Source organism: Pholcus phalangioides, unplaced genomic scaffold, assembly GCF_987345545.1.
Source record: "Pholcus phalangioides strain wild (caught in Gottingen) unplaced genomic scaffold, Ppha-v1.0 ptg000024l_1, whole genome shotgun sequence".
Lineage (NCBI taxonomy): Eukaryota > Metazoa > Arthropoda > Arachnida > Araneae > Pholcidae > Pholcus > Pholcus phalangioides.
This window is the reverse complement of record NW_028301616.1, coordinates 19,085,502-19,110,387: the sequence shown is the minus strand read 5'-3', so window position 1 is coordinate 19,110,387 and position 24,886 is coordinate 19,085,502. Positions and strand designations below refer to the sequence as shown.

Below are 24,886 nucleotides of genomic sequence, written 5' to 3'. Positions count from 1 at the left end.
GAAACTGTAACTATAATTGCAAAAAATGCAAATATCATTGCAAAAAATGCAAATATCATTGCAAAAAATGGCAATATCATTGCCAAAAAATGGCAATATCATTGCCAAAAAATGGCAATATCATTGCCAAAAATGCAATTATCATTGCCAAAAATGCAAATATCAATGAAAAAATGCAAATATCATTGCAAAAAATGAAAATATCATAAATGGAAACTGACTATCATAGCAAAAAAAAACTGTAACTATCATAGCAAAAAAAAAACTAACTATCATAGCAAAAAAAACTGTAACTATCATAGAAAAAAACTGTATCATTCTAAAAAACTGTAATTATCATTGCAAAAAAAAAACTGACTATCTTACGATAAACTAAAACTATAATAGGTGAAAGTGTAACTATATCATTGCAAAAGATGAAAACATCATAGTTGAAAACGGAAGGTAATATAGTTGAAAATCGAAATTATTAGTTGAAATCTACGCCTATCATTGCAAAAAATGGAAGTGTCATCGGTGAAAACTGTGTAACTATCGTTGCAAGAAGAACTTAGCTACGGTATCATATTACAATTACAAACCGTAAATACATACCATTGCCACACACTGCAAATTTCATCGCAGACAATATGAACTATCATTGAAAAAAATCAAAGCTACCAATACTACATATTGAAAATAGCAACACAGCCTTAAATTTACGATACGAAAACCAAACATTTCATCTAAAAGCAACAATCATGCACGCACAATGCATTTCACAGCTGTTTGAGTAATTCGATAAATATTTCAGTAGAATGAAGGGTTTTATATAACATAAATGTTGTTATTTATATAACATATATTATCCAATAATATTGTGATTATTACTGGATCAAAAAAAAATTTCTTAACGAGATGGTAATAAAACCGAAAGATGTTACTAATAATATTGAAATTACAACTCTAAACCAACCCTAATTATCGAAGTAATTAACAAAAGAACGGATGAAATGGCACGTAATTCTCAAACTTAGACTGGACTGAATAAAGTTTCTCACAGTATAGTTGATACAACTCTCCACTATTGGCGATGATGATAGATATTGAGATTATTCCGTGAGAATACATAGGCTATCTTACCCGAAATTGACGTCGGAATAGTTGGAAAGTGTCGACAAGCTGCGTTGGTGAATAGCCTTTAAGGTCTTCGCCGACCTGAACCGGAACATGTCCGACACTAGTACGTAACACACAGTCGTTAATTAGTTTAACCACCACCACGACACAAACATCGCGCATTGACCAGCCATTCCGGACTAGTCTCATTGCGGTCAGTTTTTTTACGTAACATTTTTTTATGGACATATTTGATCGATCCATTGATCGGTTATCGCGAGTTTTCATGTTTTTTTACGACTTCTTCTTACTTTTTTTTCAAAGAATCCATTTTCTTTTCCCTTTCAGGCGTAAATAAAGTCCGTATTAAAAAAAAAAGAAAGGGCTTCGTTTTGGAATTCCTTTTGGCTTATGGACGCCGACGAGACCTTAAAAGAAAGCCAGGCCACTTGAACTTTCGACGCCGGAGTCGTAAAATATAATTGCTCTTTCGGACACAGTTGTGTAATCAGTGGCGCAATTAAAGAATAATAGCAAATACTGTAAGTCGAGAGAAAGTTGGCGCAAACATTGATGATGATGTCAGCCTGAATACGTGTATTGATATTCTTAACTAGTTCATTTTATGAGTGAAATAGAGATCTGTGACGTTTGGTGTTATTCGTGACGTGGGGTGGAGAAAACGGTCTCTTCTCATTATTAAAGAAGTCAGGGTCGATCGGATATCTCCCAGTTTATTACTACATTTTCACGTTATATGTGCACTTTCTGTGGATCAATATACAGTTGATGCTCAAGTCGAATGATAGCCATCGACTCTCGCCAGGAATTCTCAAAACCTTTCTATTTATTTTATAGGTAGTGTTTATAAGGTAGACATCCGGAAACTGCGTTATAATCCGCTGGAGTGAATCATGGCTAAACAGCAAGAGCAAATGTAATGGTAAATGTAAGCCGTTTGCAGATAAGTTTGTTTTCAACTATTATAGTTTCAAATATTTGTAATGATAGCTTCAGTCTTCAACTACAGGGTGGGCAAAAAGTCCGTGTATAAACTTTGAAAATTCATAAAAACTAGAAAAATAACCGAAATGGAAAACGGTTTGCAGGGTTAGCATCGCTAGGTCACGGGAATTTTTTTGACAGGGGAAAAAAAGAAAAAAACAGCCGATAGGTGGAGCTGGTACGAGTGACTTCGGTGGAAATATGCTCCCTATCTTGGGACAGAGTGGGAGCCATGTTCTGGTTTGGTGGTGGTGGAAATATGCAAATAAAAACGGTTATAAGAACTTGCGCCCCTATAATCGACAATCCGTAAGTTATACCGTAGTAAACCGTGTATGTGGACCCGCCGTTGCTGGATTTGCGACTCGCTGCAATGTGTTACCCCTGTGGCGGTTGGTCAAGTGGAACACATATTGCTGTAATAAACGATTTGGAGACATTCTGTTCTTATTTGCGTATCTTTTGTTTGACTTGTGTGCGTCAGTGCCACCTATAGGCTGTTTTTTTTTCTGTCAAAAAAAATTCCCGTGACCTAGCGATGCTAACCCTGTAAACCGGTTATTCGGTTATTTTTATGAATTTTTGAAGTTTCTACGAACTTTTTGCCGCCCCCCGTATTATACTTTCAGTTTTCAACTTCTACTACGCGTTTTTACTCTCCATTGTGGAGCTGAAACCGTGTGGACCAGTCGACCAACTGGAATTTCATTTGTCTTAAAAGCGGGTCAATTTTTTGCATAAATTAAAACCAGGCAAAGTTCTAATTTTTGTGATGATGTGTAAATGTTTCGCGGGTCACTTAAGCGCTCTGAAACTGTGCTGCGGGTCACTCGAGGAATCTGTAAACATACCGCTTAGTTGTTTTTTTTAGGTTTGAGGTCACGGCCCGCATCACATGACTCCGAGGACCACATTTGACCCTTCGGGGCCATGTGTTGAGCAGGCATGGCATAACGCGTCCTCTTGAACCGGCACTAATCCGGTGCAAGACTCGAATCCGACCATGTGACGCATCACACGCGACTTTAATCACATCACCAGTGTTAATCAAGACGCTCAATAGACTCACGGCTCGAAAATTTCAAGAATTCCAAAAAACAAAATAAACTTCACTTAAATTCAGACGAAATTAAATAATAACAGTTGAGAGATAATCAATCAGTTTCATAAAAACATCGGGAAGTTTTAAAATCAATTATGGTAACTACAAGATATTCATTATCAACACCGAAAATAATCGCCCAGAGAAAAATAATTCAGGGTCATTAATAAAATTATCAAGCTATAAAACTCCAAAAAAAAACTGTTCCGTTCATTATTCATTATTTTTCATTTAAAAAAAGATCATGAATTATATAGAGAATGAAAAAAATTGAATTAGAAAAGTTATTTAAAACTAGTAGAGAAAAAATGCTTCTTAATTATTCATAATTAGTGTATCGGCTTTTTCTTTTGGCTGATGTAACAGTTACGGGCCATGTTTTTGCCGCAATTCTTGAAAATCCAATTTTGATTCGAAATTATCGATAAATAAACTAATGGATAATTGTCTCGGTTAATCAATGACAACGATATTGATTGGTCATTAATTGGTCTAAATCGATTACAGTGGAACCTCCCCTTAACGGAAACTCCCAGTTAGCGGACACTCTCGATAGCGGATAGAAAATCAATCAAACTCTAATTTTTTTTTTCCTAACTCTAATTTATTAATTTTTGGTCATAAACCGGGAATTTATCACATTCAACTAATATTATGTTTAATCCCAAGCTCGTACTGGTAAATATGCTGATTCTTCAATTAATTACTTAATTAACTGAAGATAACTATAGTCCAAGATGGTGAATTGGAACGGTAATGTGGTAATGTGTCAAGAAAGCTAACATTATACAAGACTGATAATGTTATTACTAATGTAGTTATCTTCTTAACACTTATTTTAATTTAGGTTTTTTATTGAAAATTACATGTGTAGTGCATGTATCATGCACGGCTAGAAACAATTAATTGCTTTAATGAAGAGAAAAAATGTTATAAATTTTTCTATATTTATTAGACTTCCCGACTATATTTGGGAAATTATGCATAATCGCCGGTAAAATAGGGATAACTGAAGTGGAATTTAATCAAAGTTTCTTTTTAACGAGACGACTGGTGATTATGCATAACCACCGTTGTATCACACAGTAACATATAGGAACCAATTGCGACCAAAGCCAAACGTCGTATAAATGTGAAAGTCATATAAACGAGGTTTTACTGTATATCGTACCTCCCAATTAACGACACTCCCCGTTAGCGGACACGAGAGATTCTACTCTTATATTTGTTCATTGTGATTATTATTGGATGAAAAAAAGAATTCTCAACGAGATGGTAATAAAACCGAAAGAGATGTTACTAATAATATTGAAAGTACAATGCTAAATTAACTCTAATTATCGAAGTAATTAACGAAAGAACGGATGAAATGGCACGTAATTCTCAAAGTTAGACTGGACTGAATAAAGTCTCTCACAGTATCGTCGATACTACTCTCCACTATTGGCAATGATGATAGATATTGTGGATAAGATAGATATAAGGATAGATATTCCGTGGAAAATAATTGGAGAATACAGAGGCTTTCTTACCCGAAATTGACGTCGGAATAGTTGGAAAGTGTCAACAAGCTGCGTTGGTGTCTTACAACAGAAACCTGCCTTTAAGGTCTTATAACAAAAGTGCCTTTAAGGTCTTATAACAAAAGTGCCTTTAAGGTCTTATAACAAAAGTGCCTTTAAGGTCTTATAACAAAAGTGCCTTTAAGGTCTTATAACAAAAGTGCCTTTAAGGTCTTATAACAAAAGTGCCTTTAAGGTCTTATAACAAAAGTGCCTTTAAGGTCTTATAACAAAAGTGCCTTTAAGGTCTTATAACAAAAGTGCCTTTAAGGTCTTATAACAAAAGTGCCTTTAAGGTCTTATAACAAAAATCTTGACAATACAACGACAAAAATCTTGACAATATAACGACAAAAATCTTGACAATACAACGACAAAAATCTTGACAATACAACGACAAAAATCTTGACAATATAACGACAAAAATCTTGATAATGTAACGACAAAAATCGACCATAGTTTCTTTAAAACTCAGAAAATGAAACTTATTCTGTCCAGAACCACGGTTTAACCCACCTGTGTGATTTTTTCTTGCTTCTCGCAGCAATGTTGAATGTAATGAAAACATGTGTAGGGCGTTCAACTACTTTTTAATGTCAGTTTTCAAAAAAGACGGTGATATATAAGTAGTGGGCTGATCATGAAGCGTTTAGGAACTCAAAATAAACCTTCAAATACCAGAAAACCTCTGCTCACCTGTAAATAGCAAAAACTATCGGCAGCCCGAAATTTAAAAAAGAAAGAGCCATCGGCAGGTCCAAGTAACAAAACTCATTTCTGCCGCTTCAAATAACAAAATCCATCCACACCTGCCAATGACAGAAACCAAAGGGAGCTGCAAATTGAAAAAAAACAACACACACACACACAACATTCAGCTTCAGTTAATAAAAACCTTCTCTTCAGCTGTAAATGACATAAACCCTGTCGGTTCAAAATTAAAAACAGAACCCATCGTCAGCTCCAAATTAAAAACAATTATTGGCAGATCGAATAACAAAAACCATCGGCAGCTGCAAATAACAAAAACCATCGGCAGCTGCAAATAACAAAAGCCATCGTCAGCTCAAAATAAAAAAAAAAACCACCGTCAGCTCCAAATTAAAAAACCATTGGCAACTTCAGATAACGAAAACCATTGGCAACTTCAGATAACGAAAACCATCGGCAGCTGCAATTCTTGAGAATTCGCCTGGTAGGACCTCACAAAAATCAATTGGCCCATAATGCTCTTAAGACAGCCCGGGATGGGGGCATATCAATATCTCCGTCTCGCCTCGACACTCCACAAAATTCGCCAATGCGAATTTTCAGATCCACTGCCGTAAGAGCCTCTTTCGTGCTGACTGAAAATAGGCTGACCATATTTCCCAGTGGTTAAATACGGGAGATAAAGATTCTAAGTACGGGAAATCTCTAGTTATGATCGAAAATAATGCAAAAGGAAGACAAAGTTGCCAATTATAGCTAAAATCACAAAAAAATCCCCAATGTGGGAAAATGAAGCACAAGAAGCTTTACACAATGGATTAATTAAAAAATTCAAAAACAAGACAAATATATGAGATGAATATTCATATTTATAGTCATAATTATTGCAATATAATTGATGAGGTGGGAAATAATCTTTGATATAAATATCAAGAATAAAAGATGAAATAAAGGAGAAAGAGAGAGAGGAGAGGGGGGGAAAAATATTTTAACCACTTCGCGTACAGGCTTTTGGCAACAAATTCAGTTGCTATGTATATATCGGTGATAAATCTGGTAACCTTGTCCTAACTTAACCGCACGTTAGAAAGAGGGAAGAAGAAGGGGAAAGAAAAAAATATATGAAAGGAGGAAACACTATAATAAATCATTGATAATTTTTGTTGCAACACGGACATTTGCTGCACCCTAGGGCTAATTAGATCCAAACCAACAAGTTATTGCCGATTCCGAACGGCAGCTTTTTTCATACTCATCGAGAGATTGGTGCGTAAACTTCTCGGTGCGGGACTCCCTGCGGTAGCAGTGTTTTTCTTTGGTCACGTCACCGTTTCTGTTGTACCTCTGTGTCAGAAAAGTATCTGACAAGGACGAACCGGGTATCGAACTCGCGACACCTTTAAACATGCTTTGGTACTTGAGGTGAGTCTCCTATCGACCTGAGCTACCACGTTCAGTATAATAGATGAATAGATAAGAGAGTATTACGGTAGATTTATCTTTCACTCACACCCTATGTGTTCTCTTTCGCTCTTTCATACGTACAGTAGAAAGCTTCACGTGTGGGAGCGAGGAATCACCAACCGGAGTATAGAGAAAAATCTGGGAGAAAAATCGGTTGCACTTACGCTTCTCGATGATGAGGAGAAGAGAAAGAAAACACAGAGAGAGATGGGTTTAATTTATTACACTGGCGTTTAGACGAAACATTTCGTCCGTGATCGTAAAGGGGTTTAAAAAATGTTGGGGTGGGCGGGACAGCAATTATGGAAATATCCCAGGAAATACTGGCTACTCCAGTTATACCTCACCTTCTTACTTTGTTTACTTTGATATCGGACATTACAGATAAAATATTGTCATTACATGGCAGTATTAATCATATATCATCAATAGAAGCCCGGAAGTTCAGGCAATAAAAATGGTCGAAATAGGCAGGCAAAAAAGCACTAAAAATGAATGAAACAAGCACTAAAAAAGGGCATTTATAAACTGGAAATAACTGGAAATTATATAAGAGTTCAAAAGTAGCTGAAAAATTGTTGCATTTAATCCATTCACTGTAATCAATTAAAGTTTACAATAACTACGTTATCATCCAAGTTAAATTGATTCCAAGCCCAAAAGAAAATGCTAGTAGACCCTCAGAATTAGGTCAATTCCAGGGCCACCATTACCAGACGCAGAGCCCGTAGAGAAAATGATGCGGGGGGCTTCTTCTAGTTGCAAATAATTCGTATTTATTTGTCGTATTATTTGGATTTATATATCATATATAAATTATTTATTTATCATATAAATTAATTTAATATAATAATTTATAATTTAATATAATAATTTATAATTTAATATAATAATTTATAATTTAATATAATAATTTATAATTTAATATAATAATTTATAATTTAATATAATAATTTATAATTTAATATAATAATTTATAATTTAATATAATAATTTATAATTTAATATAATAATTTATAATATTTATATATCATATATCATTATCATTTCTATATAACTGAGAAACACAAAGCTACCTTGTTCTATTTCTGTAAAAAAATTGAACTTTTTTTAACAGTAACATACACGAGGGGATACTTCAGGCGTGGGGTCCTGTGTGTGGCCACATCTAGGGGCACGCCCCTGGGAGCGACTCCGGTCAATTTAATCGGATACCAAATATGTATATAAAATAAATTGAGCCATGGTTGTTGTCGGTGCTTTTACGATGTAAAAAAACAAAATGAAAACAACATGTAATCCCAGAGCCCTGTCTGCACCTATCCCGCCTTATGTGAGCCATGACGTCAAATGATGACCTCTAGGGATAGCCATCGGTGTACTTACATCGGTGTATATCATACATACACAATGCAGTCCAATGCGTGAGCGACATATATAATGTGAAGTTGGAGAAACAAAATTTCTAATTTCTCTCATGTTTTTCTAACATGAGCTGCGTTCATCTGTAACACAATCATTCACGTCTAACACCATCCAGTCAAAGCAAAGTTAATGCATGTGGCAACAACACCAGGTTCCCTATTTCTCAGATCACTTATTTGCGTTCAAATTGGGCTTGGGGGGGATTTCTGATTATAATTGATAAACTAAGAGTTGGAAAATTTTAAAAGTTCTCAATGTTCACACAATATCCAAGATTAGTGAATTTAGTGATTTTCAGAGGCCATAATTACAGATTACGGCCTCTGAAATTCACTAATAAACTTAAAAGCGTGTTATAATAAGCATTTATGGTAGGAAAAGTTCAAAAACGAAAAACTTCAAAAAAGGGGCAATTTTAACGAAAAACTTAAAAAAAAGGCATTTTTTACGAAAAAGGTAGATAACAGGCAAAAAAAGAGGCATTTATGGCATTTTCCTGAACTTACGGGCTCCAATCATTAATATTGATTTACATGACAATAACACCGATCCGTGCGCAATGTCATTTCAACCGTACGTGAAACGTGACAATTCAAAACCAACTGTTTCACGTCGGATTTAACAAGAAAACAAAAGGTAAAAATTACTTCTTTTTAGGACAGTAAATGTCAAATGTAATATGCAAATTTATGAAAGTAATCAAAGAAAATTACCAAGTCCGCGGCGAACAACTTTCGTTCATTAAAGTGGCGTGCGATCTGCTTCGAAATGACAAAACCATCCTCAATGTTTATCATGTGCGTGCGTAAACACCGCCGCATGTTGTGTCGTGCAGGGTTTTATGGTCTAGGAAACGAATTCGGGCCCATAAAGTGTCCATTTTTTCCTTTTTTTCGTCCGCTCGCATTTTGAATATTTTCGTCCTACCCTTTGATTAGTAACCAAACCGCCTTGTCTTCGGCTGAACGTGTTTGATTTCCCCTGGCGATTACGTTACTCATTTCCCGGTGATTTATTTACTTGTTGTTCCATTCTCTGTTATTCTTATCATCGATGTTTAATCACATTCTAGTATTACTAGAATGTGATTAAACATTCCGGTTTCTATACTGATTACGGTGATTTAGGTGAACCAGTAGCGGAGAAAAAATAAACCAGAATTTTATGAGAAAAAGTGTACAATATATTAACAAAAATATTCGGGTGATTATACAAATGTAAAGGCCGCGACAGACAAAATTCTCAACGAGTTGCCTGCAAAAAAGATACCCATAAAAAATATGGATGTTGAATACGTATCTAAACTACAGTCGAATCCCGTTATAACGAACGCCAAGAGACCGGAGAAATCATTTCGTTATAAAGTAATTCCAGGTCTTTGCATTGTTCCTATATAAACTTACCTGGGAGGATTGGAAAACTATTCGTTGAAACGAGATTTTCGCTATAATGGTATTCGTTAAAACGGGATTCGACTGTATATCGAAAATACAGCAACCCAATAAGAGCAATAAAAAATAACGAGAATTATGATACAATATAAATATACTATACAAGGATGACGTCACTCTCCGCTACCATACGAAGGTGTTTAACAACAGCCAGTTGTTAAAAACCTTCGTATGGTAGCGGAGAGTGACGTCATCCTTGTATAAGTCGCCATCTGGTGGCAACGTCAGCAGTTGTGAGCTTGGCCTGAGTCTGGCCCGGCCGTCCATGTACGGTCCCTTTCAGTGTACACGAGCTCCAAGGAAAGATTGAGAGATTCTGTGCCTCTGTAGTCTAGTGGTCTAGGGCGTTCACCCGGAAAGGACGTGGGTTCGATTCCCCCGCAGGGGCAGTTGAATTTTCTCTCTTTCCGAAATATACCTTCGCAACAGCCAGTTGTTAAAAAACCTTCGTATAAATATACTGTCGATAAAAAATTATGGTTGTCTCATCGAAGTATGAATAGCTTCTTGATTTATCCAAATATTCTTTTTGAACGTGTCAATTGTGTTAGAATTTACGTCCCCCGGTGGTAAGCTATTTCATTTATTCACAACCCTATTAGAGGAAAATTCCCTGCGACACCACAACCTAGAATTGCCCCTTACTAAACGATACTGCTGTCCCTCCCCCTTGTCGAAGCAGTTGATTGACGGCATATTAATAATTCACGTTCCATCCTATCCATCTTGTTGAAGATTTTGAACACTTTTGATCATATCCCCCCGGCACCTGCGCTCTTCCATTGAAAACATTTTCAAGAAATCATGTCTCTCTTCACAGCTTAAGCCTCGTGAGCCATCAAGAGTGACTCTTCTCGGCACCCCTTCCCCCCCTGATCAAATCAATGTCTCTCTGTAGGTATGGTCTCCAAAACCTGACCGTATACCCCAGTCCAGGACGAACTAAGCCCCGGAAAAGTGGAAGGATCACTTTAGGAGAACGCGAAGAGAATGAAACCGAGCATTCTAATCGATTTTTTTACCACCGCTGAACAGTGTTCAGAAAACCTAAGCCGCTGATCAATAACAATACCCAGATCGGTGATCCTAGTTGCATCCGGAATAATAACACCATTCAACTCGTAAATGAAAGGGTGGGTTGTTCGAACCAAAATGAGCGACCGCACACTTGCCATCACTAACAGACATGCCCCATTCCTTTGTCCACGCTGCAATCCTGTTTAGGTTGGCCTGGAGCAACTCCCTATCGCTATGAATAAAATGCAAAGGGAGTTCTATAAATGGTTTGATTCTCTGGGTCTGCTGGAAAGGGCACCGAAACGTTTTAGATCAATGTTCTTCGACACTTTTCTACTTGCGGACCGGTGGAATTGGGTGAACAGTTATGCGGACCGGCATTAACGGGAGAAATACTGTATTTTCCGAGTCCACGAATGATAAAAAAAGAAAATTTAACCCCTCTTTCTGACCCTCCAATAGTATTGAGGCTTACGTTTGATGTTTGCCGCAGAGCTTCAGCTATTATTTTATTATAATATTGTGGTATAGGGGGTGAACGTGACATGTTCTGTCAAACGAAATAAGGTGATAGACAAGTCCAAGTTGAACATGAAACACGCTAACAACGCTGTCATATCTCGAACCGTTTTCGAGTTATGGTGGATAATCGATTGGGGGAAAAAAAAGGCGTCAAGTCGGAAAAAACCCGAATTTGTGAAGTTCCTGAGAACCCTACACGCAAACTAAGCAGGTTTTTGGAAAGAACAGAAAAAATCCCATAAGGTAATTTCAATTTCATTGAAATTATCTGGATTTAATGGCGAGCTACATGTGCTGAAAGATCGACGAGGTTCAAAAGCGAATTGTCGAGTGAACAGTTATGTGGTATTGTATTGTTTTGTAACAGTATTTACTAAAAACTTGTCCATTGTAACAGCTTTCGAAAGAATTTACAATTAACCATATCGGTTTTCTGGTTCAAGAGGAATTTAGTCTTGTGTTTGCAACACATCACTGAAATCAGCGTTTGTATATGTAGACATTCGACAAAAATTCATAGTCGGCGGATACAGATTTTGGCGACCATTTGATTTTGCACAAAAAATCATATAAGTTGACACACTACCTCTATCTATTTGTATTGAATGGCGAGCTTCAAGCATTGAGATTGGTGAAGTGAAAAATCGAATTGTCGCCGAAACCTACTAAAATTACTCCGACGAACGCACATTTCAGTGATGTATTGCTTAGAAAAAACTGATGGCAGATACTACTACACTACTAAACCACACATGTATCTCGTCCATATTCCTGTGCGGAACTTCTAACGAATTGGTACATGTTGGGATATGCGTGTCCGTAGAAACTTTAAAAATTCACCGGAAAAATAACCGAAATAAAAAAACGGTTTGCAGGGTTAGCATCGCTAGGTCACGGGAATTTTTTTAAAGCAGGAAAAAAATAACTCAAATAACAGCCGATAGGGGGCGCTGGTACGAGCGACTTGGTGGAAATATATGCTATAAACAATTTGGAGGCATTCTGTTCGTTATTTGCGTATCTTTTCTTTTACTTGTGCACGTCAGCGCCACCTATCGGCCGTTTTTTAGGGTTTTTTTTCCTATTTTAAAAAAATCCCCGTGACCTAGTGCTAACCCTACAAAAAAAACGTTTTTTTTATTTCCGTTATTTTTCCGGCTTTAATGAATTTTTAAATTTTCTACAGACTTTTTGCCCACCCTGTACTTGGCAAAACAACGTTGAGCTAGGATTTCTGCTGCCATCTATCAAATAAAAACTAAACTATTTGTTACAGTTTTTAAAGATAATTAGCTGTTAGTTTTAAACCGGTGTGCAGAATGAGAATAAAAACTAAAACCTGGGATCACGGTCGATGGCAAACGTATTTATGAGAGTACTCAACCTATTCCAGCAGAAATGAATCCGCGATCATTTTCAATAGTGTCCGAATCATTTTGGCAGTAAATGTTCAGGCTGGTCCCAAATTGTCCTTATGGATGACCTCAACCGCTGACTTTAGAAACATACTTTCAATTGCAAAAAGTTTTCAAATATGACGGGCAGTTGCTTAAAATTTCAAAAATTCTTGAAGGGCTTCATATACATAAAAAAATAAGAAATAAATTAACTTTTCATAGCCCCCCGTGTGCTAAAACTCCCTATTTAGTGAAATGTAGATGCGGCTATCAAAAGTCATTTGCAAAAAAGTTTATATTCATAAAGATGTTAAATGTATAGAATCATTACGTTTTGGCAACTTATCACGATGTTAGAAAGTTTTCATTGACTCAAAAGTTGTCGTTTTTAGTGACACACTTATAAATAGAATGAACTCAACCATTTCATTTTTTCCTTGACAATAAATAACAATTACATTTTTTTTTGACAAATGCAGAATTTTTACAACTTTGAATTCAATGAACGCTTCGCAATTTGTGAACCACACCCTCAATCATTATCAATAAAAACGCCGAAAACTTCAGAACCAAATATCTTCGTTAATATTGCATTTAAAAATTATGGAATTTTTTTTGTAAATGAGACTTCTCACAGCAGCATTTATATTCCGCTAACTGCAAGTTTTATCACACAGAGTCTAGATAAAAAAAAGCCTAATTTTTCTATAATTTTTATGCAGAGAATCGGTATTCCCTTGGGAAATTCAATGCAGTTTGAGTAACCGCACACATCATTTGAATACTTATTTATCAACGCGATCTTAACTTTTCAACGGTTGCACAGACATCCACTGCACAAAACATTTGGGACAGCCTGTACAGTAATTGCAGTTCAATGACAGTTATAAAAACCCAATCGAATCTACAGAACTTTATCTACAGAACAGAATCTACAGAACTTTATCTACAGAACAGAATCTACAGAACTGTAGTATGGTAGATAGATATCCACGGTGTTTCTAAATCGGCTGTGGAGATAACGCACTAACATGAACTCCGTTGAGTTTACGATTCAACCGCTGACAATGCAGCACACACTATCTTGGAAAAAGAAACTTAGTATAAGGAAACATTTTCTATTTCTTTCAACAAGAAAATACATTCAATTGCCCCCAGGGAAATTGTTAAAGCTCTCTCTCTCTCTGACAGCTCTACTTAAAGTTCCGGACCGTGTAGTGGAGAAATACACCAAGAAATACTTATAATAATGGTGTCTCTTCAAAATGGCGTCATCATTATCATTATTATTTTTCTACTCCTCCCGAAACTTCTTGAAGTAGTTTTTACCACAAGAATATATATATATATGTATACACATTTCTTTTTTTTTGGCCAGTACGCAGTCATAATGGAGAAATTGATTGAAGAACCAAATCTCTCTCTTTCTTGAGAGTTTTTATTTGAACAATTGCCAAATTGAGGTTTGATTTATCATATTTTTCGTCTCATGAATGCGTTTAACGTGTATTTGATTTTTTTACACATGTGAAAATGCTTTTTTTATGTGACACTAACTGCATTTAATTTGCTTCGTTGTTTGAAAATTACATTGGTTCTTTCTATTTAATAAGATGAATAATAAACGCCTTTTGTAAGCACAAAAAAATGGTGTTTTACAGATGTGTGAATTGTGATTTCTTTCTCTTGTAAATAGCTTTTGTACGTACAACCTCCGCTGTCAGCTGCAGGCGATGATAGCCGCAGCAACTATAAACAATGAACGCTTGTAGGTTTGAAGAGAGATGATCTTGCACAGGTGCATAACATCCAGCAATCGTCTACTAAAGACAATGAGCATTTCCAGTTACAGGCAGTGGATATTATCAGTTACAGACAACGGGCTTCGATAGCTGCAAACAGTGAAAATGTTCGTCTTTTCCACTGTACAGAGTAGGAGTCATGTTCTGGTTTGGTGAAGACCAGTGCAACAAATGCACGCTGTCAGCTACAGAAAAACGCCGTTCGCATCTGCAAACACTGCGTATAATGAACAGTGGAAATTGCAGGTGACAGATATTTGTGTGTAAAAATGTCCTCTCCACTTGCTAATACAAGATTTCTCGAAAGACTGGTTTTTCCTGGAGAAGATGACGAGGAAGAAAAATCATCTCTGCCCCCCTCACGGGGACTCGAACCCCGGTCTCGTATGAAGGACGAGTGCTCTATCAACTAAGCTATCGAAAAAAAAAAATAGAACATTTCTCCCTTGGAGCGTACGTATGTCGAAAGACTCGTACATGAACTGCGGCAGCAATCAATTAAAAGCTCGTGAATGTCACAGGCCACCAGATGGCGCGACATGTATTTAGAAATGTCCTCTTCACTTGTGGAATAGACATAAGGGGTCATTCAAGTATTACGTCAGCATCGGGGGGGGGGGGAAAGGGGGTTTTGGATTTGCTGACTTTTGATGATAAGGGGGGGGGTTTCGAAGGTTGCTTACGTCATCAACCACCCCTTTTTGAAGATATTAAATATTCTAAGCTGCTGACATTTTTCTGACGGGGGTGGGGTGTCAGTGTTTTGCTGACTTTTGCTTACAAGGGGGGGGAGAGGGTCAAAAATGGCTGAAAATCTGCTTACGTAATACTTGAATGGCCCCCCTAATACAAGATCCCCCGAATTGTGCAGCTATGAAATTCGCATATCTGTTAGGTGCAATTGGTGCCAGAGCAGCTCCGAACAACAAAAACCATCGGCTACTTCAAAGTGCGGAAGACAGACAGTGGCAGCTGAAAAAATAGCTCATTATATCAGTTACAGACACTAAACCACCCCGCACTTGCTGCTAAAAAACTGTGGACGTCGTCTATGAACTATTGAATAGCAGCATCGTTATCTGCAGGAAAAATAGATCATCGAAACATGGTGAAAAAGACACACACGGTTAATACAACAACAGCATTAATATATCTGAGATTTCCAAGACACCTAATCAGACATCCCTCCCGGACGCAGTATCGAAAATTTAATCACGGACTTATGAATTTCTCATATCAGGTAACATACAGACCATGCGTTGAATAATAAAAACTACAATCGAGAGACGATTCCTTTTGTTGTCACGGGAACTTGCACGATTCATCAAGTGAATCAAAAGCATTGATTACAACTCGGCGAAAGAAAATAACATTGTTTTTTTGCAGCGTCTCTCTCTCCTCGTAAATTTCAACAGTTCCTTTTTGAACTCTATCAAATAAACGGGACGAGAGCGAGGAAATATATTTCTTCTCTCGTACAAAAAAAAAAACATTTCCATTTGGGAGGACAAAAATAATAATAATAATAAATTGGCTTTAGTTCGCGTACATCATCACACAGGAATGGGGGGCGAAACTGGAATCACAGAGATATAAAGAATCCAGAAAAAGCAATGTGATATCCACGAAAGAACTCTCGAGTGATTTCCGCTGATTTCGTTTCTCCTGTTTTTGTTTTTTTTTCCAGGATTCCTGTTCCGTCGCATGTTAACGTGTGTTTATATATATATATATATATATATATTTCGTTTTGTTTTTTAGGATAACAAACATGCTTTTAGTGTTTTTTTTATATAGAAAAGGAGTGAGACAAGTATATTATCTTTTATCTTTTTCGTTCGTATTGATCCCATGTAGAAGGAATAGTCTTGCTTTTCCCTAAAAATAGACTGGAATCACGAGTGGGATGTACGAGCATCGATTTAACGTGCAATAGATACATACGGTATATCGGGAGATACGGAAATTTCGCCCCCCGTATTTATATTTCGGTATTTTGTAGTGCATATTTCAGCGTTTTTTAGCGCATATTTTGCCACTTTTTAAGTGCGTATAATCCGGGGGGAACTCTACTTATAACTTATCGCTCATTCACTTGTACGCACTCTGGCGCTGCGGTACTAGTATGTACTCGTTAGTACGTTGGCTGACAAGACCGTGCGTCAAATTAATAATGTTAACCTGAACTGTTATGTTACAACTGTGATGAGCCTCATCTCTGGAGTCAGAGGATTTTAAGTATCAACGAGGTAGTCTTCAGTAGTCATTGGAACCGATGCTCGGGTCATGGTCGTGCCGTTCCACCATCGCATGGTACCAAAGTGGCAACAAGCCACCAAAGACTATATGAGTGAGTGACCGTATGAGTGAGTGTGAGTGACCGTATGAGTGAGTGTGAGTGACCGTATGAGTGAGTGTGAGTGACTGTAAGAGTGAGTGAATGACCACATGAGTGGCCGTATAGCATAGTGCGAGTGACTGTATGGGTGAGTGGGTGGTCGTATGATTGACCGTTTCAATAATCAACTTAGTGACCATATGCGTGACTACGTGCGTGGCCGAATGAGTGGACAAGTGAGTGACCGTTTTCATGATCAAGTTAGTGACAGTATGAGTGACAAAAGGAGTAACCGTATGAGTGATCAAGGTAGTGATTGTATGAGTGATCAAGTCAGTGATTGCATGAGTGATCAAGTCAGTGATCGTATGAGTGATCAAGTCAGTGATCGTATGAGTGATCAAGTCAGTGATCGTATGAGTGACCACACTCTCTTATTCCCGCATACTGTCGCATACGGTCACTCACCCACTCACTTGTTCTATTCTATCTATACGAGCAGAGGATCTATATCACTTCTGGCACAACTCGCTAGGTAGTGAAATGCCCATGGCGGTAGACCGGAGCCCAGGCGATAGACCGCAATTTGAAAGAAAGAAGAAAGGCTCAAGAATCCCCGACTCTAAGTGTACGGACACTCTCAGAAGTTCCTGCTAATTAAGATTGACACGGTCCGGACCCATAGTTCCGGACCGTGGCTTTTAGTGGATTTGAACGACCCATCTCGGAAGTCCGTGCGGTTCAGGTTTAGGCCTCGACTCATAGGTTAAGAACCCCACTGTATACCGGGTGCTTCCGTAATTCCCCTCGGCCGCATTTTACTGGTGAATCATTGATCCATGCGGCATACTTCCAATTACAAAACGAATCAAAATAACGTGTAGAACTCAGATACTCAGTTCGCCAGTAAAATGCTGCCAAGGGGTAGGGTGACCAGATGAGGTGCCGGCAAAACCCGGACAAATCCCGAAAATCGTTGTTAAAAACCGGGACGTCCATTAATAATAACCGGAACATTTTCAAAACTCACATTTGGTAGGCATTGCAGTGTAAAATTGCAAGTTAACAATTTAATTACCAAAATATTATCAAAATACTTCTACACAGAGGAGCAAAAACGAATATAACATGGATATGGGAGCCATGGTTGCTCTGACTTGCCGTCCCGTATAAACGTGATTGAAGGGCGTATGCCATGAAAGGTGAGATGCGTTACATTACGTAATCATAAATTACTGGGGGGGGGGGCAATTGTCTCATATTGTAACGTTTATACTTCTACGAACAGCCGACACTCGTTTTACGAACTTACAAATTCGTTCCGGATGCCCGTTCGTAAACCGATTGTTCAGAAACCGAAATAGTTTGTTCCCCACATAGAAATCAATGTAAAACCGATTAATTCGTTGCAAGGACGTTGAATATTTCCAGCGTGAACTTTCACTGATGTGCTTTACGCTCAAGAGTGTAACGCAAAACCGATTGAAATCATTCGACCAACGCTGAAAACGCTCTTCCCCAGAAGATATAATCCCAACCTTACAAGATAACGGGCTTATATCTCCCTATCGGAGCAGAGGCCGGGCTATGTCTGGTTTCTTTGATACATTATCCATAATCTCAGAGTCAAAGCCCTCGAAATATCTGCCTGCAATGTGACCACAATTCCTTCAAAAGTTTCTTCATTTCATTTATTTTTAAACGGGCCTGCAATGGAAAATAAAAGCCGAGCAAGTTTATATTTACCAAACTACCTCCATTATTGCTGCTCCATTCTACACATGTGAACGGGGGCTGCAATGTCTCAAAACTGGTTCTGCGTCTTGACATGATATGAGTATCAAGTTAATTAATATTAACATGGTAGAAATATAACAATGAAATAATTAATTTCTAGCATAATGTCTAACGTAGCAGCTGACTACATTAGATATTGCCGAGTTTCGTTGCAGCAACTAACGAAATTAGGATAATCAAGTTAAAATTACGCGGACCTTACGGTGGGAAATTCTGCAAAGTAATTATCAATTTGCTCAGCTCGAGGTAATTTTAAAGACCTCTTATATATATCGCTGTGGTGGTCGAGTGGTTATAGTGACGGACTCGCGATGCGAGGATCCGGGTTCGAACCCCACAGTGGTGGTCGGCTGAAGTTGGTTTTCTGTGGTTCCCAACTTCAAGGCGCAAATGCGAGCCGATCTCCCCGTTAAAAAGTCTCGCCACAGAGAGCAACAGTCCTACAACGACAAATCATTCAATCATAACACTTCACTCATAGTTAGAAAAACTGGTGGCAGATGGCAGCACTACACATAACAAGCATTACAGAGAAACAAAAACTTCACGTCAGGTTTCACACGCACATTCCCGCATGTACCGATTCGTTGGGGGGGGGAGGAGGAGGAGGAGGAGGAGGGGGGGGGCGGTGCATGTGTGGTGTAGCAGTAGTAGGTAGGTAGGGCCTCCAAAAAATGGCTCGGGGATCCATGATGTTCTTAAGTCAGCCACCTCGTTGGGCAATTTGCCTGTTGTGGCGTTGTATTTGTATTTGTATTAATATAACATGCGGGAAAAATTCAAAATATCATTAAAATTACTTCAATTTAAACATTGATTTATTAGAAATTATTTTCACATATTTTTGATTACCGAATTTGACTATATAATACGTAAATATTTGAAATTAATAGTATGCTGAACTCACCCGATATCTATATCCGGGGTTTCAAACCCAAGGTCTCGTATTCTAGATTTCTGGCCGTACACACGAATCATGTTGTATTCACATGTTTCATGAGAGTGTTCACGTGACTTGGACCACTTTTGGAAACATATTCCTCAAAAGACATCTCGTTTTAATTCATATTCCTACATACACTGGCAATACCTCTCTAAGGTGTTTCTACTACTGACAGGCGTTTTAAAAAAACTCTGAAAAGAATCCTTGCTTTTATATCCCATACATAATAGTAAATCTTAAATAGTCACTATAACCACCACCAGGATTCCCTCGATCCATATCAGCACTCGCTGGTGAGAGCTCCGATTAATCGTAATCGTTATGAATTGTCCAGTTCACTTCAACGCGCGTCCCCTCTATTATATAATAGTTCGATAAATGTCGGACCGAGACACAAGCATTTGTTATTCACGCCGCCGTCTACTGAATGTCCAGCCGGTCATTCGGACCAAGCCCTACTCGATTGAACTGAAAGCGGTCAACTTGTGGCTCTCCCTTTTGTTTCCATACGAACCACTTTTATTCTGGCGTGAGATTTTTTCTCTCCTCCTTATTGTTTTTTTCCCCCTCCGAATGTTGTTATTGATCCGACACTTGATTCCATGTTGGGTGTGTGTGTGTGTGTTGCCATTTCCATGTTTGGTTTTGGTTTTTTTTTTTGAACTGACCAATAAGGAAACGAAAGACATAGTATCATCACTATTTATAGTATGTACGAACCGATCACGAACCTATGGTTTTGCCATAATACGTGTTATTTAGACTGAAATTTCGATAGGTCCCGTCGTCACGCGGGGGCGGCTCTCGGTCATGCGACCCGTGCAGGGCACGAAATCCGAGTTAAAAGAGCGAAAAAAAAGCTTTGTGGAGATTAGCGTGGTCATGGCAGTGCCGTCTTAACGAATGGGTCCAGCCGGGCACGATCCGGAGGACTCAAGAGAAAGGGGGGCCTCACAAAAATGAAATGTGGTTGGAATTTCCGAGAATTCACCACCTCAGAAAAATCATTTGCCCCGGGGGGCCCATGATGCGCTTAAGACAGCTCTGGGTCATGGGGTGTCAAAACTAGGTCCCGCGTAGGATGAGTTTTAGAAATTTTTATTCTCGATACGCCCTCGTCGTGTCACAATTTTTCCACAGCATTACTGACACAGGCGAATTGATGGTTTTTCCCGCCTGCGGGCTGCAAAAATTTGCCGCCTTTCGCCTATTCTAATTTCCTCGACCACTCATTCCTGGAATTTGGTGCCCTAGACCAGTGTTTCTTAACCTTTCTTTACCCGTGGCCCTCTTTGGAGCATTTTTTTTTCTCGTGGCTCCACTGTCTTACCCAGAGTCTTCGACCTTAATCTAGAAGAAAGGTCCTGTCTTGAATTGATTTTTTTCAATGAATTTATACTGAACGAAAATTTTGCAAATAAGATTGGCCTCCAGACCACTGGCCTAGAATTTATTGAGCTCCCCGCTAATCCGAGTTCTATTCAGGACCGCCTCAACATCATGGGCCCCCTAGGCAAAGTGATGCTATGGTAGTCGCATACTTAGCCGGAAATAAACAGACTACATATTTCCTACTTATTTTCAAAATTTATTATACTATATAAAATATCATGAGTGGTGGGGTCGTTTATGGACATGAGACCCCCTCGGGCATGTGACCTCTCACGAGAGTGGGACTGACAGAGCTGCAGCCCGGGCCATTTTTTGTTTTTTCAGTCTATAATTTGAATATGGGGGATGGGAGTTCTTTGAAAAATTTAGCCGGGGGCCAGTGAGAAACCCTATCCTGAGAACCTGCTGTAAAATGTAGGCAATGAAGCCCGGTTGGGTCCATGCCGTAAGATGGCCCTGGTTTTATGGGTAGTTTTGTTGGATTCTGTAAGTGTATAGTCACTAATATAAAAGCTTTATTTCTTCACACCTTAATTTTTCTTCTCAGCTCTCTGCAGCCCTCCAAATCACCTGTCAAGGCCCCCTTCTCCATTTTCTTCCGTGGCACCCTTGAAGTATCCCAGTACCACCGGGGGGGGGGGCTATATGGGCCCCCGGTTGAGAACAGCACTGCCCTAGACTATACTTCGTCCCCGCCAACCTCTCGTAAATACACCTCTTTCACTGTCGCGCTTCTGGCCACACTTATGCTTGGACACGTTTTTGGTCGCTCCCACGCTTACGTACTCTCTAGGTCATTCTATCGGTCACTCATTCACCTCGCCCCTCGCTCTCTAAGTCACACTTTCAGTCGTTCATTCCTCTCCCGTTAATACGCCTATAATTGCTGACAAGACTTTTACTTCTACTGTAACATGTCGACTTTAATTATATATATTTCATACCAAGAGAATCGGGTTTTTTTACGATTCTCCGCTTGACCGTTAGCTGGTCGTTTCGCGTGTTCGACTTAAGTGATGGTGGCGGTGCTCGGTCGTTAATGACAGGTATACGTTTACAAACGGTGCGTCTTTTAAGAACGAGGCTTTTAGTGCTCACGAGCATCGATGTCGACGTGCGTTTTCAAATGTGTGAGGATATTTCACGCACAGTAGCTTACTGTGGGAATAAATGTTCTTACATATGATCCATTTACATCGATTTACGATTTTTTAACGCCCTGTTATTGTCGTGACGCCATTTTTAATGGATGAATGACATCCGTCTGCAAGCGGGAACTAATTCGATGAGACGCTATGTGAGGTTTAGCTGTCATTCTATTTGAAGGCTTCAAATGTGGTAATGGGTCTCGTTAACAACTGCAAACTGTTGAAGGTCAGCTGTCTGGATCAGAGTTTTTCAAACCTATAAATGGCCTATCGCCCCACATCGGGAAAAAAGTATAAATTCCTAGGCTCCTTTGGGGCGATGTTAACCTATAGGCGCAACAGAGAAAGTTATTTTATTAAACGAGATATAGTATTCGGAAATGTAACAAATTGCAATCTATTGTTTACGGCTACGAGTCCACAATATTTCCTTTGTTTAAGGCCACGAGTCCACAATATTTCCTTTGTTTAAGGTCACGAGTCCACAATATCCTTTTATTTAAGGCCACGAATCCAAAATATTCTTTTGTTTACGGCCATAAGTCTAAATTTTATTTTGCTGTCACTAATTCAAAATATTACTTTACTAACCAGCGCGTGTCCAAAATATTACTTCATTCACAACCACGAGTCTGAAATATTCCTTCATTTACTATTATATAATAGTCTTTCGAAACCACATGAATGCACTAACGCGAGAATTATATTTTTTTTTTGTCCCTTAAAAGTAGGCCTACCCTGCATTCCGTGCATTCGTATAGGGTGCGAAAATTCCATTAAAGAAGCCAAACAAGCAAAACTTATTCTTGAAACCACTTACTCGGATGTAGCAGCAGAACGAGACTGAAGGCACGGCTGAAACAGCAACAAATCAGCCTTTTACTGTGTTTCCCAGAAAATAGTAAGCGGTCTTAAAATAATTTTTGCTTCAAAAAATGCATTAGGTCTTATTTTCGGGGTAGGGCTTATATAAGGTGCGCCCTGAAAAATCATGCTAGGGCTTATTTTCGGGGAAACAGGGTAGCAATCCTGCCGGAGAAACTTCCCTTGTTTCTCCTTACAACAAAATAGAGCTCATTTCAGGGACAGTTTCTAAAATTCAATCATGTCGGGAGAACAATCATGTCGTCCTGAATCGTTCCTGCGCATCGTTTGATGATATCGCCCGCTTTTGACAACTCTGTATGTGTGTGGGACATGTTCTCTCCAATACTAAGCGCATTTTAGTGCTTAGGCTGAAGATAGAACCAGCTCATAAAGAAATTTTGCAAGCGAGATTTATTTTTCATCTGTAGCCGAGGAATTAAAAAAGGGCTGAGGAACTGGATTCTATTTAATGACGATTACGCCCTCTGTGTGTAGATAATCATGCTTCTTTATCGATTCGCACATTTCTCGGACCTGGAAATGGGATAGCGGACAAAAATTGCAATTTCAAATGCTACTGGGATGCCACGCATGGTCAAGAGTGTTGAATACAATCTGGATTTGTTACATGTAGTCACCATACAACAACCGTGCGAGGCAATTCCGGTGAATGTTACCAATAAATTATCTCGTTCTTGAGACACTGGTATTGAAGAACCAGGGCTTTTTCCTCTTCTGGCACGGTATAGAGACATCAAAGCGTACCCGGAGAAGACTGCTACTACTTTACCGCACACCAACTCCGGTCATATCGCTATGCAGCAATTTACAAGCGATCGAGTTAGGTCGGAAATCTTTCTCTCTAGAGAAACGCGTGTTATACTTCTGCCCTCGTCCTGGACAGAGGGAATTCCTGGCAAGAGTATGTTGAGTCATCATCTATCGATGGTTGCTTCAGTTTCGGTAGGAAAAGAACATATCCGTCTATGTCCGTCCCCGTTATTGAACCCGCGGACCTGACGGCAGCCTTTATGGTGGTAGACGAGCATCTTACCACTGCGCCACTCGCACTCCAGTTTCCCGGTGATGCATCTGGAAAATTAAAGAGCTGCCAACAATCCTCCAAGAGACCTCGCAAGTCAGTGGGAATAGCCGTCTTCCAGCATCGCAATCCTCACATCCTTATATTACGTTTAAATGGATATTCCCTATCAACCTGACTGAAACGCTGTCCTCCGGTTTTGAGACAGGAACATTTATCAATAGATGAGTGGGGATTTTGCAACCAATCCATAGTCAATCCATCATTTTTTTGCCCCCACTAAAAAATTCAATGAAACCTGGCTTTTGATATTAACTCTACAGCGGATTACTTCACATCCAGCACCATTTCCATGTAATGAACGTGATTGGGTCCGACTTGACGGCCAGAATTCTAATGATGCAATTCCTAAGCAACCGACTGACAATCACGTGTTGCTTTGCATTCGAAAATCATCTCATAATTTTTCGTCTCTGTCAACGTGAACAGATTCTCAGCAACCAATCACATGCATTCAAATAAAGCGTGAACCCTAATGATCAGTGGTCAGTGCCCTCTTTTGGATGTCGTCCAGAAAAAAAAAGGAAAGCACGTACAGATCAAAAACAAATGGCTGGACCGTGATTCTGGAATCTCCGCTATTTGCCTAGCTGTCCCTGGAGTGGGGAGGGGGATTTTTTTCTATGCATATGGGGGATAATATTTCCCATTTCCAACAATCAAGAGCCAGTTAAATAGCATTTTTGTAGGTTTTTATTGAGGTTTTATGATGTACAGTCAACCCTCTGTTTGCGAACTCAATT

General features: G+C 38.8%; 1 protein-coding gene and 1 long non-coding RNA gene across 2 annotated transcripts in view; one reads left to right on the top strand and one right to left on the bottom strand.

Moving 5' to 3' along the window:
- The window catches only part of LOC149068907 (potassium channel subfamily T member 2-like), a 149,472-nt gene that overhangs the window by 92,079 nt on the left and 32,507 nt on the right, over positions 1–24,886 (bottom strand). The gene's annotated exons all lie outside the window — the stretch shown is intronic.
- The window catches only part of LOC149068906 (uncharacterized), a 78,742-nt gene continuing 55,700 nt past the window's right edge, over positions 1,845–24,886 (top strand). Inside the window, exon 1 of the long non-coding RNA XR_016195111.1 lies at positions 1,845–2,041. This is a non-coding gene — a long non-coding RNA (uncharacterized LOC149068906). The remainder of the gene's footprint in view (positions 2,042–24,886) is intronic.